This window comes from Capsicum annuum, chromosome 2 (assembly GCF_002878395.1).
Source record: "Capsicum annuum cultivar UCD-10X-F1 chromosome 2, UCD10Xv1.1, whole genome shotgun sequence".
Classification (NCBI taxonomy): domain Eukaryota; kingdom Viridiplantae; phylum Streptophyta; class Magnoliopsida; order Solanales; family Solanaceae; genus Capsicum; species Capsicum annuum.
The window spans coordinates 92,472,396-92,478,192 of NC_061112.1; positions in this window are offsets into that span (position 1 = coordinate 92,472,396).

The following is a 5,797-nucleotide window of genomic DNA, read 5'->3' on the forward strand; positions in this document are numbered from 1 at the left end:
GTCCCCTCTTAAACTTTTTTACTTGTTCAAATTTAATTTACAACAGAGAGTGGTTTGAGAAATTTGGTTCCATGATCACCACTGGCATAGTTAGCATTTGTGTGATCCATGTAAAGTTAACAATGGACCTATCGATTCTTCTATATAGATGGCTATTAGTCCATGTAAACTATCATCCTATATAATGCAGCTCGATCATCCCATAACTAATAAAGCACTCAATGAATTCCCTAGTCTCCACATCTTTAAATGGTGTACTATTCTAACTATCCTCTAGATTTAATATCGCATTGTAATCACCCATTACCAGTAATGTCCTTAGCATTACTTGGCTTAAACTTTTGAATTTATCCCACAAACTCTTATTATCTTGTATAGCATGTAACCCATATATTACAGTGAAATAGAACTCTTGCTGCAAGCTATAAATTCTTATTGATCCATGGATATATTGAGCATCAGTTTCAGTCATACTAAAGTCCATAATGGTAGGATTCCAAACTATCCATATTCTCCCTTTATTAGTAGTACTCATATTTGAGCACCGATTCCAGCCCAGCACTATAGATTTGATTGTCCCGCCAACCTTCTTATCATTTATTCTATGCTCCATAATGGCAATTAGAGCCAATTTTATTCTCCTTTATAACATCTATAACTCCTTTTTTTTGTAGGCTTGATTTAGCCCTTTGACATTTCAAGTGACTATTATCGAGTTAAGGTAGGATAATTCGAATATCCTCCCCTACTACTTTGCCTTTTCTGTGCACTAATAATCCCTATGTAAATCAAACTGTCCAATGATTTCTAAAGGCTTATATACATTACTAGTACTGAAAGTGAGCTCATCAATAGGAACTACCTTTACTTTCTTTGTTGCAGACTTCCTTTTGGAAATAGTCCATTTATTAAGTGAGTGATTTGTTGTTGCAATAACTTTTTTAACTAGTTCATTGGTGTCTACCTTGTCGTCTGAATCAGTGGGAATAATTCCAATTTTTGTCTTATTGTTTTTGCATTCCCTACTACGTTGGTTGACCATTAATATCTCTGATCCCTGATTTTTGCCATATTTTTTCACCATACTTTCTTTATTCTAGGAGGTCTATTCTGGGTTGGTTGTATAGGAGCTTTTGAAACTTATGTTGTCTGGAAAGTGTACCCAATCACCAAGCATTTAAAGTAGAACTCTAGTTATCAGTCATATAATTTTTGTTACTTAGACATCTTTCCTTTAGGATCAGGTACTTTAATGTTTAAGGAGAGGTTGTATCACATCTATCTCCGCCAGTATTATTGCATATGATATGCAGGCCACGTTGACATTGGTTGTACATTCATCCACATACATCGGATTGTCCAAGCTACTACTAATTTTACTTAATGTTTGCATACTCTAGCAATTCAATGGTAAGTTCGGTAGTTTGATCCACAAAGGCACCATGTTGATAACTTCATCATCTAGTTGAAAATCAAAAGACCATTTCTTCACTAAAAATGGCCTAGATAGCATCATCTCATTCTTTTCCTCCACGGTATTGAAATAAATCACAAAATAATCATCCTGATGGTATAGGATCTAGGATCTGAGAATTTTTCTGGGAAATTCCATTGGATTTTCGAAAATCTCTCATAGAGATCCAGGAAATTACATGAGATGATCACAAAACTAGGTGACGTTGGCTTTTTGACCTCCACAATGTAAGTCTTTAAAGACTAGTTTTCCTTCTTTTTTATGTATAGTACAAGTACATCTTTGCTCATGTACACCTCAAATATTTTTAAACTTTTAATTCTCATTTGTCTCTCAACTTCTATTTTAATTTTTTTAATTTTCTTACCTTAACTTTTATATTTTTTCTTATTTTTATTCATTTGTCTCAATTTTTATTTTTATTTTACTTTTTTCTCATTTTTCTTATTTTTTTTCTCAAACATTATCTATTTCTTCATTTCTCTCTCTTTTTTAATTCATTGGTGTCAATCTTTATTTATTTATTTTTTATCATTTATCATTTCACTTTTTTTATTTTTCTTAAACTTTATTATTTTTTTTCTCATGTTTGTTTTTCTAATTTTTTTTTACTTTTTTTAATTGCTTATTCTCTTTTTCTTAACCTTTATTTTTTTATTGTCTTTTTTTTTTCTCAATCTTCTTTTTTTATTTCTCTATTTTGTTTGTTCTCTTTTTTCCTTTTTCTCTACTTCTATTATATTTTGCTAATAAATAAAAAGTTGGATAATCCGCAAAGGGATCCTCTTTTTTTGACATCAAACCAAATTTAAGGGCATGACTACTTTTTAGGAACTCCTTTGGGATAAGTCTTGCCTCTAAGGAAAAAATTATAGAACAACTCATAATTCAAGACACATGTGGTAGTGTCAAGTTTTGCTTGCGAGTATAATTTGTTCTTTGAAAATCATTGAGTTAAGTCTTGCTTCTAAGGCAAGAGTTATAGAACATCTCATAAATTAAGAAACAATGTGGTAGTGCCAACACTTGTCTATTGGGCGTAACTTGTTCTTTTAAAAGGTTCTTGGGCTAAGTCTTGTCTTAGAAGTGAGACAAATAGAGTATCACATAAATCAAGACACAATATGATAATGTCAACTCTTGTCCATGGGTGTAACTTGTCGGCCAAGACTTGCCTCTAAGGCAAGAGTTATAGAATATCTCATAAATCAAGACACGGTGTGGTAGTATCAACTCGTGCCCATGGGACGTAACTTGCTGTTTGAAAGTCCTCGGACTAATTCGTGCCTCTAAGGCAAGAGTTATAAAACATCTCATAAATCAAGACATAATGTAGTAGTGTCAACTCTTACTCGTGGGACATAACTTATTGTTTGAAAGTCCTTGATTTATAAAATATCTCATAAATCAAGACACAATGTGATAGTGTCAAATCTTGTCCATGGAGCATAACTTGTTGTTTAAAAGTCCTTGGGCTAAGTCTTGCTTCTAAGGAAAGAGTTATAGAACATCTCATAAATCAAAACATAATGTGATAATGTCAGTTCTGACACATGGGGTGTAACTTGGTGTTTGAAAGTCCTTGGGTTAAGTATTGCCTTTAAGGCAAGAGTTATAGAATATCTCATAAATCAAAACATAATGTCGTAATGTCAACTCTTGCCCATAGGACACAATTTGTTGCTTGAAAGCCCTTGCTCTAAGTCTTGCCTCTAAGGAAAGAGTTATAAAGCATCTCATAAATCAATACATAATGTGGTGGTGTCAAATCTTACCCATGGGGTATAACTTGTTGTTTGATGGTCCTTGGGCTGGGTCGTACCTCTAAGACAAGAGTTATAGAGCATTTCATAAGGAAAAAACACAATGTATTAGTGTTAACTCTTGTCCAATGTACGTAACTTGTTTGAAAATTCTTGGGATAAGTTGTGCCCCTTAGGAAAGAGTTGTAGAACATCTCATAAATGAATACATAATGTGGTAGTGTCAAATCTTGCCGTGGAGCATAATTTGTTGCTTGAATGTCTTTGAGCTAAGTCTTGCCTCTAAGGCAAGACTTGTAGAACATCTCATAAATAAAGACATAACGTTGTAATATCAACTCTTACCTGTGGGGCATAATTTATTATTTGAAAGTCCTTGAGCTAAGTCTTGCCTCTAAGGCTAGAGTTGTAGAACATCTCATAAATGAAAACATAACGTGGTAGTGTCAACTCTTGCCCGTGAGGCATAATTTGTTGTTTGAAAGTCCTTGAGCTAAGTATTGCCTCTAAGGCAAGAGTTGTAGAACATATCATAAATGAAAACATAACATGGTAGAGTCAACTCTTACCCATGGGACATAATTTATTGTTTGAAAGTCCTTGGGCTAAGTCTTGCCTCTAAGGTAAGAGTTATAGAACATCTCATAAATCAAAACACAATGTGATAGTGTGAACTCTTGCCCATAAAATGTAACTTCTTGTTTGAAAGTCATAAGTCTTGCCTCTATAATGTGGTAGTGTCAACTCTTGCTCAGGAGGCATAACTTGATTGGAAGAAAAGAAAAAAATGAAGAAAATTTAAAAGGAAAAAATAAAAATCAAAGAAAATAAAAAAGAAAAATAAAGAAAATATAGAAGCTAATGGAAGAAAAGGAAAAAAAAGTAAAAATTACATATATAACGACATGTTTACTAGTATTTACTAAAAATCTCAACTATTTTCAAAGTTTCATTAAATCCCAACATTTAGCCTTTGAAGATACATATAAGTTAAGTTAGATACGTCCGACAAATACATGTATTAGTTAAATTAATTATCATGTTTTAAGGAATTAGTTAAACTAATTAGCATGTTTTAAGGGATGTAACAACTAAACTAGCATTAATATAGCAATTAACCTAACTAATTGTGGTAAAAACTAAATAATATCCCACGATATATGATAATTAGTTTGTTATTCCACTACTTTAATGAAGAACCTTTCCATAATCAGTTTCTAGGTTGCAAAAGTTCCATACATTCCATCAAAAAAATTCATACAACCTCTTTTTTTGGATTTGTTGATTTTCTTTCATCAATTGTAATGAAAGTTAATACGTTCCATCAAAAAAAAATCATAGGACCTCTTTTTTTTTATTTGTTGATTTTCTTTCATCAATTGCAATGAATATTTCAGTGTTCTTACGTCATTCCGGCGTGTGGATTAACGATATTATACCATAATCACTTAAACCCCTTACATAGCCGTTGTTCAAATGAAGGGGCGCAAGATCATTACAGGTTGCAAAAATAGTGAAGTCAAGGTTGGGAAAATCTACAAGGACAAGTGTACAGTTATTTCAGTTATGGCATGGTATGCCATTAAGCATTCCTTGCAATTGATCTGACCAAAAAGATCGACAAAAAAGATCTGTATCTTGTTTATGCAAAAAAAGATATGACAAAATTTTTTTTATCTTGTTTAACGTTTCAAAAGTAGTTATTTGTCTCTTGTTTATTCAATTATGCATTTAACCTAAAATTGATTGATGTTTTACGTAATTCTATTTTTTGTTATTTTTAGTAGGCTGAGATACATATTTGGTCTAACTAGATACATTTTCCCTTCATCTTGTATCTCTGGTTCGAGTTGTGTATATATATATATATGTATCTCTTGGTATTTTAGTTTTAGTGATATCAGCATAACAAAAATACATATTAGTAGTGTTAAAGATACATATTATGCATGATTGTACATGTATGTATCTCTCGTTAATTTTTTTTTGTACGATAAAATACATCTTAATTTTTTTACATATTGTCGTTGAAAATACACATAACTAACGTGAGATACATCCTACAGATTCTTTTAGATAATTTTTCCTTAATATTATTCTCGTTTAAAAAAAAGGGAAAGAAGAATGTTGAATAGATACAAACAGACGCTAAATTCCACATAATATTTTTAGTTGTTTTCGACCCATGAACAAATAGATGAGTGACATCAAGAATCTCAATAAAGACACTAACCAAATAACTCTTTTCTACCTTTATTGGTGATATACTTTATGTAAGGATAATGTAACGTAGGTGTTCGAATGAATGTCTATTTGCATATAGTTGTTTATTATTAGGACTTTACTTAAATGAGTGGTGCAGTTGTTTTAAATTAGGAGTCCTTAGAAGTAATGTCTTTGAAGTCTTATTCTCCAAAATACTCTTGTATATATATATATATATTGAGGTAACAAAACACTTTTGTATATAAATTAGGTGTATATATATGTATCTCTTGTTATTCCACATTTTTAAATAAAAATTATTCCATATTTTGTTTCCAGTTATAAACGATTCTTA